The sequence below is a fragment of the Acomys russatus genome, chromosome X (assembly GCF_903995435.1).
Source record: "Acomys russatus chromosome X, mAcoRus1.1, whole genome shotgun sequence".
Taxonomy (NCBI): Eukaryota; Metazoa; Chordata; class Mammalia; order Rodentia; family Muridae; genus Acomys; species Acomys russatus.
In genome coordinates, this window is record NC_067169.1 from 98,592,742 (window position 1) to 98,606,990 (window position 14,249).

The 14,249-nt window shown below is 38.6% G+C and overlaps 1 protein-coding gene across 3 annotated transcripts in view; it reads right to left on the minus strand.

Annotated features, from left to right (window-relative positions):
• Positions 1–7,524, minus strand: part of Tenm1 (teneurin transmembrane protein 1) — an 873,613-nt gene extending 866,089 nt beyond the window's left edge. For all 3 annotated transcript variants that reach the window (XM_051141408.1, XM_051141407.1, XM_051141405.1), the window contains exon 1: positions 7,184–7,524. The gene's annotated coding sequence lies outside the window, so the exon portion shown is untranslated. The remainder of the gene's footprint in view (positions 1–7,183) is intronic.
• Between the last annotated feature and the right edge of the window lie 6,725 nt (positions 7,525–14,249).

Here is a 14,249-nt window from a genome sequence, read left to right on the forward strand (position 1 = left end):
GTTATCAACATTGAAAATGTTGATCAGAAACATTTTTCTTGGTAGGAACTAAGTTAGCTAGGAATAGAGCCAAAATTTCAGGTTTAGAATGCTTCCAGCCACTGTGTGGTTGTAGCATATTTATACACCTCTATATTTAAACACAGGTGGTAATTAGCAAGATTGAGACACCTTTAATAAGGCATCATCATGGGTGCAAAGGATGTGTAGCATAAGATGAGTTCATTATCAATAACTTTCCTGAATTAATCATCTCTTAGGACATTTAAATTTAAATGTACCTGAAAAATCTGGATTATTGAGATAGGCCATCTGTAGTATTTTTTTTTTTCTATTTTAGCTGAACAATGAAAGAGTTTTCTTTAAATGTCTGCATGCAGCTGGGATGCAGTGATGGTGATATCTAATAAACCAATTGGCCATCTAATCTGGCAACTTCTCTTTGACAGGTGTCTAAACCAGATAGAGACATTAGATGTAATAGACACACTTAGAATCCACCAATTATGCAAAACCATGCAACTGGGAAATTTTCTCTTTGACCTTAGCCAGTAATAAGATTTTCCCTGAAGTATGAAAATGGGGTGCCATTTACTTTTCTTTTGGCCAATATACGAACTCTCATTCATATAGCAGCTAAAAACACTAAACCAATTCCCCCAAAAGGGAATGTGGAGTTCCTTCAATATAACCATATTTGAATTCTACTGAGAGTGACTATATCTGCATCAGCATGCTAAATATTTATAATATATTTCATAAATAGGACAACAATTGAATAGTAAGTATATTATACTTTGAAAAGAGAAATGAAGGTTATAACTCCTTCAAAACTAAGCATCTGGATATACAACAAAACATGATTTATCAGATATTTTGAGGCATACAGCTAACATACTGAGTATTTCATTATTCTTCTAAATGTCAAGTATTTGCATAAAATTTAGAGGAAATCAACATGATAAAGATTCAAGTATTAGCTGAACTCTGCATGTTCAACAGCAATGAGTGACCTAATTTTTGTTTTTGTAATTATATAGCTATAGCTCAAACAAGCAAATACTAACAAAACAGCTAATAAAGTATATAAAATTCAAATTTCAGCAACAGGATACTAATATACCAAATAATATAAAAATGTAACTACCTTGTTTTCTAAAAATTTAAATAAATGGCCTCTTATGTCATTTATCACTTTGTCTAGTATATTTACATTTTGAATTATTTTCATTTAAAACATAATGGACCTACTGACCTTTATATGATAAACGAATATTTTTTTTCGTTACACAAATTCTTAATGAAGAATTGCTTTATCTTAGATATAATATAAAAAATGTTTGAAACAATAATTTACAAGAAAACCAATTAGATTCTCAGAACCTATAGCTGGCATTGCAAAAGACAGCATGGGTTTCAGTTCATATTAAAGACTGTGATTCAAAAATTCAATTTCATAAGTCGTAATCAGCCAGAAAAATGTTACAACAAAATATGAGAAACATTAAAAGGCAATTTCCTCATTGTTGACTACTTATCAAGTGACAAGTTAGTTGATTAAAATTAAAACAATCAGTATGCTTTATACTGATGGGTAAAATGACTCACTTACAAATCTCAAATAATTGCATTCAAACACATTTGGTCTCTAATATAAGTGGGACATAGATATGAATTGCTTCTCTATTTAAAAAGGGAAATAACCTATTGTAGTGGAAAATTCAAGCACCATTTGTATTTAGTTTTACTGTGATCATTAAGTAGGATTCTTGAAAGTCTACAGAATCATAATTTGAAAGAACATATTTTTCAATGTAATAGTTATTACCAAACTATTTTATAGTTGTGAGTGTTCTATTAGAACAAAAATGCTTTATAGACTACATAAATACCAACAAGAACATACAAAGCAAACCTCTATTTTATGACAATTTTAAAAGAACTATTTAAGTAAGAAGAGAATAGTTTTAGAAGCAAAATCTTAAGAAAAATGGCTAAAGATTTGTCCTACTTAATAATTTATTTTTGACAAATTCAATTCTCCAAACTTTATAGTTACTTTCAGGAACCAACAGGGTGACATGAAATTAAAAAGGAGGCTTCTGTCCTGAATGAGTAAATCCCAGCTATCTGTCCCATCTAGCTTCCATGGCAGTAAAAGGACTCTTGGGAAATGAGGTATAGGAAATCTTAAGAAGCTAACATAGCAAACGAGGTAAGTTAATTGTTCAACTGAAAAATCACTCCGGGGGGGGGGGGCGCGGGGGCTAGAGGTTAGAAGCACAGATTGAAGTTAAATTTTTGCATTTTCTGGCTTTTCAAAAGATCAGTCAGTACATCACTGGTTTTGTATTAGTTGGGGGAATGCTAGTGGCATCTTGTATAATTCATAGAAAGCTCTAGGATGATATTAGGTTTATTATGTAACTCTTAGAAATTCAAAGGTGTTAAAGATATTTTACATATATTTTGAGTTCTACATGTTTTATTTTCCTGCAAAGGTATTAATGGTCATCATCTTTTTAAAAGACTCCAAAGCACTTAGACACTGCGTGAAACACTGTCTAGATCAGTTAGATTGAATTGTTCCAAACAGTTGGCTGTTGTGATGTTGCATGCATACATTTGGGTCTTACCTATATATAATCATATAGACTCAGGTTCAATCATAAATATCCAGAAAACATATTAATCATCTTACAGGCCTCTGAGAAACGCAAATAGAAGTCTCCAGAGAAATAGCTTCACAAAGACAATAGACTAATCTGAAAACAGATTCTTAATACATATTGATGTGTTGATTTTCTAATTACCTTAATTCTTAGAGTAGGGTAGGAGAGAAAAACCCAATATTTCAGAATCATTACATCACATGAAAACATCATCCGGGAGGTATTGGTTATTTGGCATATACACACATTTTACCATATGCTATTGTTTACCAAAAGTAGATGCTTAGGCAGGAAGCATAATTCAGAATATTTCTCAAAGTTGTAAATTATCCAAGACTACACTTTCAGGTCTAGAAATAAGTATTGAAGTTACATAATATTTTAATAGTTTTAATTTGTAATAAATTTTACTATTTTAAAAGCATCAGTGATTTTCTTCAACTGTAACTTTGTTTGCTATCACTAAATAAAACTAGTTTGCTTAAATTATATATGGAAAATTTTAGCAGGTAAATGAATATTGATATTTTACAATAATGTCCAGCTTTTACCATCATACTCCAGTGTACTCAGTCTTATTTTTTGTGAGTTTGAAATGTAAGCAATATCTTTGGCTTTGTTTAATCATACCACATCATATGTAGCAAACTACAATATTTCTATACATAATATAAGCGACATAATAGAACAGTGATAGTGAAGAGCCAGTTGTGGTTGAACCATCAAGGTTGTTCACAGTAATCAAAAGCTATGTAAAACGTTTTATAGCATTCCCCTGATCTAACTGTGCATTGTACTGTTTGGTATTTAGTTCCCTCTGCTTTAACAGGAATAATTTTAAAATGAAAGAAAAAAGAAAGAAAAAAACACAAATGATATATTACACCAGGTGATTCGTGCACTAATGTGATTTTATTAACAATGGCTAAGTGTTATATTCAGTAAGAAGGATGTTTTATTTCTTAAAGAAAAGAAAAAGAAGCTCAACTTCATTTAAAAGATTGATCTAAGCTAGTAGTCAAAATCTGCAGGTGATTAAAATCAGTTATTGTTTCTGTGAACAGTTGTGAAATTTATGTTCTTTTAATTTTCATGATAACATTCATGTTTGAAGTTATGTATATATGTTGGTAATCAGAATTGTAAAAGTCTTCATAATGCAGTAGCTTTTATCATTTCATCTGCCGTACTTGTGCTAGTGACCTGATTCAGACTTCTTTTCAAATGGTCAATGATTGGAAGCTTTGTACAATATTCAAAATGATTATTCCGGTTTAAAATCCACAGAAAATTAAGAATTCTACATATACGATTTAAATGAAAATTAGCCGATGAATGATGTTCACAGGAGATTCCTTTCAAGGAAGTGTGAGTGTGTGTGTGTGTGTGTGTGTGTGTGTGTGTGTGTGTGTGTGCCGGTAACATGTATGAACAGTATGATAAAATGATAAAAATATTTTAATTAAAAAAGAACTACCTTTGCATCAGATACTCAAAGTACCAGTCTTATCTTGACCTCAAGTCATTCATAAGTAAATATGTTCATAACTAATAGATTAACATATCTTTGAAACCTTAGGGAAATGATCAATCATAATGTATACTAAAGACTTAATAGCTTTACTTAAATTGGAAAGTGATGGGCTTTTAGGAAAAGAGTTTTAGGCAAATATTACATGAATTCTGAAAGCTTATCTCCAACGTGGAATGTAAAAATATTTTTGTTATGTTGTAACTAAAATTTCTCACCACTTCCAACGTTTTAAGATAGTCTTAGAAAATAAATTTCCATTATTGGTTTTGTTTTCAAAAATAATATCAAATAATAATTTTCAGTTTGATCATTTAAAATAGTAATACAGAATAGGTGTGACTGCTATATTTTTCTCTTTCAGTAACAATATGTATAAAGGCATGAGAAAGGTACAATGATCATAAGGTAAGCTGTGATCATGTCAATGCTACTTACACTATAATAGTTGAACTCAAACACTGAGACTTTTAGAATAGTCAAACTTTGAATTAGGTCCTTGAGGTAGTTGTGAATTCCATACACTATGATTTTCCTTTTTAGTATACCAATATGCTTGAATATTTGGATGCTCAGTTAGTCACCATTACAGCACCATGATTATACAAAAAAAAAAAAATGGTTTTCCTTTAAGCCTCTCTCCATAATTTATATAATGATATGTCTATCTATAGTTAATCCATAATTAACATCTAGATTTAATAGCAAACACCATACCATCTAATCCCAAGTGTTTTCCCTAATTTTCTGTCATTGTACTAGAAATTGAATTTTGTTATTGTCATTATCAATCTGTTGAGTATTCCTTTATATAATTGTTTTGCGGAAACACCTGTTTTTAAAATTACAGTGAACAATTTGTGAAGGTATAATTAACATCTAGAACATGGCTTTACTTCAGAAATTACCTGAACCCCTTTACAAATGCATATTATGACTTTATTAGCATCAAAAGTTTGCATCCTTATTTCAGCATGCTTGAAAACCTTTAACTACCCTTTAAGAACTTTGCAATAGTAAATTATTCAATATATCATTTTAAAAAGTCTTACAAATTTGGATAAAAATGTCAAAACTGGAATTTTGCTATTCTAGTCTCTACATTATGAGTCATATGAAGCCTTATGCAAAGTCACTCCCCATACACACACACATTTGGAGACATGTAGAATACAGGGCAGGGGTAAGCAAATAAACAGGTGCAGGATAATTACTGAGCAGGAATTAAAGCTGTGGATAGTCTTTTCATTTGAAAAAGAAGCTTTTCCCTTTAGGTTGTGCTGTTGCTTGACACTGTTTCAGCACCCTCTGCTACAGGTCAGAGGATTTCAGAGGAGGAAGGTATATAGGACTTTTTTTTCCCTAGCCAAAGGTGCAATAGAGCAGACATTTGCAATATCTTTATGGAACAGACTAAAGTAGCAATTGATGCTTACAGTGCAGTGAGCCTGGCTTGCTAATTATAATCATAGAACAATCTCAAACTCACGAACCTGCCTGTAATAATTACCACAAATAAAATCAATTCAATGCTTGTCTGGGGATATCTATTAAAGTTCACTGGGGCATTTCGTTTCTTTTTGGTGTTTACATTCAAATGACATCTAATTTCTTGTCTGGGATACAGGGAACTTCTCTTCCTGTTTCGTTGGGCCACTATAAATACAAGACTAGGTGAGTATGCTCAGAAAAGCCTGTGAAGTTTGAGACATTCTGACCAATTGCTTTGTACTCAAGGGGTAGACTTAAAAAAAATGTTAGTATATCTCCAGAAGCAGTGATGCAGTTTAGCAGATCTGCTAAACCAAAGGCTGCTGAAGGAAGGCAAGTATGAGCTACAAGCCAGCTCTGGCCCCCGCCCCTACTCTCCCAGTGGTGAAACAGAAGTGGAGAGGACATTCACTAGTGGAGTGAGAGCTGCTCTCTCTGCAATTGTAAACAATCAGCTGCACCGGGTTTGCTGAAATGTTTAAATAGGCTACTGACTGCTAGCACATCTACTCACCAAGTAGCGCTAAGGCTCTTTTCACACCTCTAGGCAAAGCATCTTAAAACTGAATTGGCAATTCGCCTCTTCCTGGAATGGGAGAAGCTGAGGTTACATTTCCCCAGGCATGCCTAGCGGGTGCTTGGCTCTCCGCAGATGTGCTGGCCATTGCTGGATTCCAGACACCACGTTTTCAGGATGAAACGCTAAAACACACAACCCTGCACGGATGAGCGCATAGTTAAAGCCAGCAGGAATAGCTACTGAAGCACTGAGTGCCTAGTAATGATTATTTCCTTTGACACAGATTGGGGTATAGAAGGACACATTGGGTGGGGCCTCAGTGAGGGTCCTGCCATTCCTCTAGAACTGGTGCTGAGGGAGGTTGAAATCGCAATTCAGAAGCAAACAGGTTCTATGGTACGGTTCTAGCCCCGGGTATCTTCTTTCAGAGAGATGGTAGGGGGTGACCCCGAATGGCAGAACCCTTGTGGATCCTCCAGGTAAAAGGAGGCGATTGTCTCCTTTCTTTTTGGATACAGACTTCCCACCTGCCACTCCAAACATTTTGGTCCACTTGTTAGAGTGCCTTGGTCTGCGCGAAAGAGGAGGCGAGCAGCCCTCTTAACAATACTGAAGGAGTTGGTTGACAAAAGTGCCACCTGGGAAACCCACCAAACCTTCGAAAGACAGTGTCCCTAGGGCCTGCTAGAAGCCTGGACTGACAACAAGGCCAATCCCCCATCTCTCTTGAGTGGTCCAGATCCCTGGGGGCAGAAAGAGACCGGGAGAAAAGGTTGCAGAAGCTCTATTTCCTCCATCAGGAGTCCCAGAGCGGGCGCAACCAGTTTTTCAAGATCAGGAGTCACCATCCACAAACGCATCCTATCGCATTCTGGGGGGGAGGGAGGGGAAGTTCGCCCAGAGTCCTAGAGGTGAAAAGCAGGCAGAATCTAGCGGGAAGGAAGTAAGAGCCAGAATAAATGGACATACCTAGTCCAGGCGCAAGTTTCAGTAGTGTCTTCAGGTGCGGTCCCCCGCCTCCTCGCCAGGTGCTCAGCTCCGCAGGGTGCTGCAAGTATACTGGACTTTGGGCGTCTTTGCTGGTTCCTGCGGGAAATGACTGTAAATCCACATTACTGTTCGAGCTGCTGCTTGGGCCCCCGCATCGCTCTCCTCCAGCTGGCGGCGGCTCTCAGCCTGTGGTCGCTTGGGGGCAGGAACCGAACCTGGCTACTATGGTGCCAGCGGACGATCGCTGCCAGGAGGCTGTTTGCTCCCAGGTCTTTTTTTTCCAAGCTAATATGTATACGTGTGATGAAAGTGTGTGTGTGTGTGTGAGAGAGAGAGAGAGAGAGAGAGAGAGAGAGAGAGAGAGAGAGAGAAAAAGAAGAAGAGAGAGAGAAAGAGAGAGAGAGAGAGAGAGAGAGAAGAAGAAGAAGAGAAGAGAAAGAGAGAGAGAGAGAGAGAGAGAGAGAGAGAGAGAGAGAGAGAGAGAGAGAGAGAGAGAAAGAGAGAGATCAGAAGGGGTAAGCTAAGGCTCCCGGTACTGGGAGGTGAACTCTAGGCTGAGCCGGAGCTCGCTGCGCTCTCAGGTGCCTGGAGTCTGCACTGGATGATGGCTGTGCTGATGTTGCCTTGGCCGCCGCCGCCGCGCTCTAAGGCAGATCGCGGTTGTGCAAAAAAATGTTTCTCCGCTACTAGAGACCAAAAACCTGCCCTGTCTACTGAGCATGCCCGGTTTGACAGCTTCACAGCCTAGGCTTTTTTTTTTTTTTTTTTTTTTTTTTTTTTTTCCTCCTTTTTTCTTTTCCCCAAGACTCCAGGTTTTAGCCGCAGCTGAGCCCCGGGAGGTGGGGGTTGAGCTGGGAGGAGCTGAAGGAGGAGGAGGAGGAGGGCTGAAAGAGCAGGTAACAGGCAGAGGAAGGGAAGTGGAACTGAAAAGCATCAGGAGTGTTTGAGGATGAACAGAGGGCAGGAGAAAGCTGGGTACCAGAGCAAGAGGCAATATGAACAAACAAAATTTAGATTTCATACCACACTAGGACGATTTCTGATCTCACATGACCAGCATTTATCATTATTTTCTCCAGAGGAAGAGATGGAATGGAGACCTCGAAGGAGTGTTTGTTAATCTCATAATCAACCCGGGACAGCGTTTCCCATTCATGATATGCACAAGCGGGCACGCGCTCGAGCTGGCGAGTACACACACACACACACACTCACGCATGCACGCACACCACATGCTCGCAAGCATGAACACTCGCGCTAAAACTCTCCATCACTGCTTCAATGTGTAAAGCTTCAAGACCAACTTAGAAAGAATGAGAAGTCTCTTGCCAGTGTAACTTTAGTGGAAGGAAAATAAACTCCTGGTAGGGAGTCCTCCTATTTCCCTATTCTTCCTTGCCCTCAAGAAAAGCCAAGCAGGTGAATCTGGTACTAGGGCACCCACAAGCTCTCCTGTGGTGGTGGTGTGTGTGTGGGGCCGGGGTAGAGAGAGACTCCAAACTGCCTTCCATTGACAGTATGACCCTAGTGCGTCAAAGGCTGACAGGCCAGGTCAGTATTAACAAAATCCTGAAGGAAGGAGTGTGTGTGTGTGTGTGTGTGTGTGTGTGTGTGTGTGTAAAGCGCTCTTAATCCTACTGTGCTTAGCTCTGTCCCTCACCCAGATGGGCAGAAGGGCGCCAACCCAAGGGAACCCGGCTTGCTGCCCCAGCCTAAAGATCCCTCTTTTCCCACCCACCTCAGCTTCCTAGAAAAAGCGGAGAAGTGGAATCTGCACGCTCAGAAACTCGCTTAGTGAGCCTTAGGAGTCTGACTGGGCATGCTCAAGACTTTGGGGCGCCTTGAGTGGAGGCACTCGCCAACTGCTAACATCTGCATGCCTGGACCAGATGTGGATGAAGAGGGGAGGCTTTGGCGCCAGCTCCAAGGAACCTTTACTGTTCCGGGAAGGGCGCTGGCGACGCCCATAGCTGCCTCCTTCCAGGCTTCCAAGCGAAAGCAAGACCGTGGGGAGATACCAAATGCTTAGCCAGGGGAGCAGTAAGAATTGGAAAAAAGAACAGGAGTCTTTGCAGACTCCCAAGCCCCTACCCCTCCAGATCCACCCGAGTAACATCGAGATACTGGGCGCGCACCAGGGCTACCCTCAGGGTTTGTTTTTCCAGGGACTCCCAGAGAAATGATAATCTCGAAGATTTGAGCTGTCTTTGACCTAAAGACGGTTACTGATGCTTTCCTTGAGTGAAGAAAAAGAAAGGTTGTGTGCAAATATGCATGTGTGCGTGCATACTTTTTAATTTTCCTCTGCAAGAAATACACTGGTCAGATGGACTGGCTATTGCTGCCTTGGAAGCCCACTAGGGGTTGCAGTAAAGCACGTTTGGAGCTGTGGCTTGCGCTAATTAACCGGAAGAGTTGATCTTGCAGCGCATCAAAGCTTCCAGCTGTTCTCCTCCCAGGGTGGCATCAGCTGCCAGCGACAGCTTCCGGGCTGAATGATCCCTGCACTCTGGAGCAAACGGACAGCTTTTAGTTTGGAAAAAAAAAAAAAAAAAAAAGGAGCATTGGGTGACACCAGGGGGAGATCTTAGCACCATGTTTTCCCATCTTTGGGGCTTTCAATACAGGTTTTTTAAAGAGGGAACATTGATAGACCATCACATCACTGAGGGGAGGAGGTCCTGGGAGCTGAACACTTTGGGGTGGGGAGAGTAAAGAATCAAAAGCTCACTTAGTCTCATAGTTCCTTTTTCAAAGCTACCCTCAGCTTTAGACAATCATTTGGATCTTTGCTGCTCAGTACACAAGCACCTCCAGTCCTGTCCCATTGCCTGTCAACAAAGAAACAAAATATGAAGACAGAGCAGCATAGTGGAGGATGAGACAAAGACAGGACAGGAGGCAGGGTGGACAGGGACCTGCTTTTTCAGTTCTTGGTGGTCTCTCTATTAGGCTGCTTAAAATTGTAAAGGAGTGAATAGAAAACCTGTCTTGCTATCAGTAAATATATGACACTTCTAAAACTCACTTCCTTACTTTGAGACAAACAAGATCTTCATACAACAATAAATTATCTTATATTACTTATAAAAGTAAAGATTCTACGTTAAAAGCTACTCAAACCCTTAACTATGGAGGGGAAAAACAACTCTCAAAAACACTTATAAGATACGTCTTAAGCCCTCACCTTAGAGTTGATATTTTTGGTGTGTGTTTGATTTCTGAAAGGAGTAGCCACTGAATTTATTGATTGGAAATATTCTTAATTATAAGGAAATTCTGTAATCAGCGATTAAGTTTTAAAAGAGTCCCCCAATAATAAAGAGGGGATTCTGGCAGAATAAAAAAAAATGGGTAACTCATACAAGCCATAAGAATCAAATATAGGATCTTAAACCATGGATATCTCACTTTTTCCTCTGGCTGTTACATTTTTTAATGGCGGAGCCAATGGATAACTAAAGATTTCATACAAGGAGACTCAAGTTCCTGACCTTTCAGCTGTCTGTTTAATCATTAAAGCATTTCATCTCTACTGCCCTTCCTCTCACATTTTCCTCTCACTTTTTTTGTACTTTGTTCTTCCTTTATGTGATATACCCATCTCTTCTTTTAGTACCTTAAAAGTGTTGTTTCCTGTCCTAATAGTAGAGTACAAAGGGCTGTGCCACAATTCTCCCTTTTCCTAAGAATGGATGCATTGATTATAGAATTCTTTATCATATTATTGTAGATATATTTCACAAAACATCTCTTCAAATGTATACTGTAGATACATTTATGACAGAAGAAATTATACATGCAGTTTTCTACATAATATCATGCTTTTCCATTTTGAATATGGAAATCATGACTAAGAAACAATGCATTTCTAGTTTCCAAATGGCCAATGTAAAGGGCAGCATAAGCAACTCCAAGGAACTATTTGCTTAGTTCATATTATTCAAATAGTTTGCTAGGAATTACATAATAATCAAAACACTAAGCATACAGAGCAAAGAATATTAAACTAAAAGGGAAACAGACCAAGTAACATATAAAGACAGACCTATTAGAATTACAGCTGGCTTCTCAGTAGAGACACTAAAAGCCAGAAAGGCCTGGACAGATGTGCTGCAGGCCAGACAACTGTACCCACCAAAATAATCCAATTAAAAAGTGGGGTACAGATTTAAGCAGAGAATTCTCAATAAAGGGATCTCCCATGGCTGAGAAACATTTAAACAAATGTCCAACATCCTTATCTATCATGGAAATACAAATCAAAACTACTTTAAGATTCCATCTTATAACTGTCAAAATAAATAAGTTCAGTAACGCAAGTGAGAGCTAATACTGATGAGGATGTGGAACAAAGGAAGTACTCATCCATTGCTTTTAGGAATAAAAAATTGTACAACCACTATGGAAATAAATATGGCAGTTCCATAGAAAGTTGAGAATTGATCTACCTCAAGACCCAGCTATACCACTATTAGGCATATACACAAAGGACACTACATCTTGCTACAAGGACACTTGCTCAACCATGTTCATTGCTCTTTTATTCATAATATCTAGAAACTGGAAGTACCTAAATGTCCCTCAACAAAAGAATGGATAAAAAATTGTAGTACATTTACACTATGGAGTATTGTTCAACGGTTAAAAATTACATCATGAAAATTTCAGGCAAATTTATAGTATAAAAATCATCCTGAGTGCGGTAACTGACAACTCAGACACAGAAAGACAAACATGGCATTTATTCATTTATAAGTGGATATTAGCTGTTTAGTGAAGAATAATCATGTTATAATCCATAGACTCAGAGAAGCTAAATAACAAGAAGTGCTCTGGGGGTAGCACATGGATAGATCTTCCTGACTGGGGGAAATAGAATAAATTTTGCAGGTGGACTGGTAGTGGGTAGAGATAAGAATGGGAGGGATAAATGTGTATGTTGGGGAATAGAGGAAGAGAGTACAGGGAGAGATAACTGGAATAGGAGGGCATTTAGGATAATGTGTTAACTCCCTAGACTCTATGAGGGTGATCCTAACACAGACCTCTAGTAACAGCCATCTTCTGTAACTAGGCCAGGGTTCCAGTGGGGGGACTGGGACAATAATCCAGTCATAAAACCCTTAACCAGTAACTGCAGTAACTTCCTTATTTTGAGACCATTTAAAACAGTTCCTCATGTTGTGGTGACTCCTAAACATACATTTATTTTTGTTGTTGCTTCATAACTGTAATTTTACTACAGTTATGAATCATAATGGAAGTATTTTTTGGAGATAGAGGTTTGAAAAAGTGGTCATGACCCACACATAGAGAAGCATTGACATACAATCTGACCTGCCTACAAGATATGCTTGGAAAATAGTGGAAAAGAACTTGTGAAATTGGCCAAACAATGACTGCTCTAATTTGAGGCCCACAACATAAGAGGAAGCCCATGCCCTACATTTTCTGGATGACCATTAACTAGAGGCTGAGTAGCTCAGAGACCTAGGGTAGAACTAAACCCAATTGGCCAAAAAAAAAAAAAAAATCAATGAAATGATTCTTAGTTATGTTCTTCTATACTCATAGGTAAGTGCCTAGCTAGTCTTCATTAGAGAGTCTGCCTCTGGCCTCTGATGAGAGCAGATGACCAAATATTAGGTGGAAAGAAAGCTTCATCTCTCTCTATGGTGTTCCTCCTCTTAGAGCTAGGGAACCCAAAGAAGGAAGTGGAGGAGTAATTGTGGAATCCAAGGTGGTTGGGGAATCCAGGAGAGCACAGCCAGATGAACAAACTAAATAGGTAGGGTTCATGGGCACTAAAGTGACTGATGTGGTAATCAGGGAGTCTGCATGGGTCTGCATATATGTCCTGTGCATATGTGTTGATTGTTATCTTGGTGTTTTGGGGGGAGGGAATCCTGACAGTGGACTGGGGGTGTCTCTGATTCTTTTGCCTGCTCTCGAGACCCTTTTCCTTTTACTGGATTGCATCGACCAGCTTTAAAGTGAGTGATATACCTGGTCTTATTGTATCATGTTGTGCCTTATTCAGTTAACATGCCGGGGGACCTGCGATTTTCTAGGGGTGGAAAGGATCTGGTAGTGGATCTGAAAGTGAGTGGACATAGTAGTGGTAGTGAAACTGGGAGGAGTGGAGGGAAAGAAAGCTGCTGACAGGATGTATTAGATGGGAAAAATAAATAAAAATTATAAGAGAAAACATGTACTTCCCCAAATTGTAAAGCCTAAAAGAAATGGATAACTTTTTTCAGTAGGTACCTGTGGAGGAATGTCTTGAGTGGATATAACAATTGTCAATAAAGCACCGTTTAGCCAATCAGCTGGGCAGAAGGACAGGAAGTGGAAGGTGGGACTTCCTGGAGAGGGGAGAGGAGCTGGCAGTTGACAGAGTGGACAGTTGAGTGTTGATGGGAAGTTGAGGAGAGAAGTACCGGGTTGGCAAGTGCTTAGGATATAGGTAGGTTATGAGGATTAGAGTTGTTTATTATAGTTATTCATTAGGTTAGTAGCAGTTTAGATTCTGCCCAGATAGTGCTTGCAGCTTTGAATTATGTTTCAGTCTCTTTGTGTCAGTTATCATCTTCCTAGGCTGAAAAGATATGTTTAATTGTAACAAATTGGTGCTCCCATGTATCTGTTGCTACATCCACTCAAGACATTCCTCCATAGTATAGAACTATATCAGAATTTAAAGAATAGTTAATGCCATTACTCCTAAAATTATTTCATAAAACAAAATCAAAAGAAACATTTCTAAGTTCATTTTATGAGGCCACAGTTACCTTGCTATCCAAACCACATAAAGACTCACCAAAGATAATTACAAACCAATTACCCTTATGAACATAGATGGACAGATACTCAGTAAATATATGAAAAGCAAATGTAAAAACACATAAAAAGATCATATACCATGATCAAGTAAGCTTCATTCCAGAGATACAGGGATAGTATAACATATGAAAATCAGTAAATGCAATCTACCATATGAACAAACTGAAAGAAAAAAACCACACACACAAAACGTCATTTC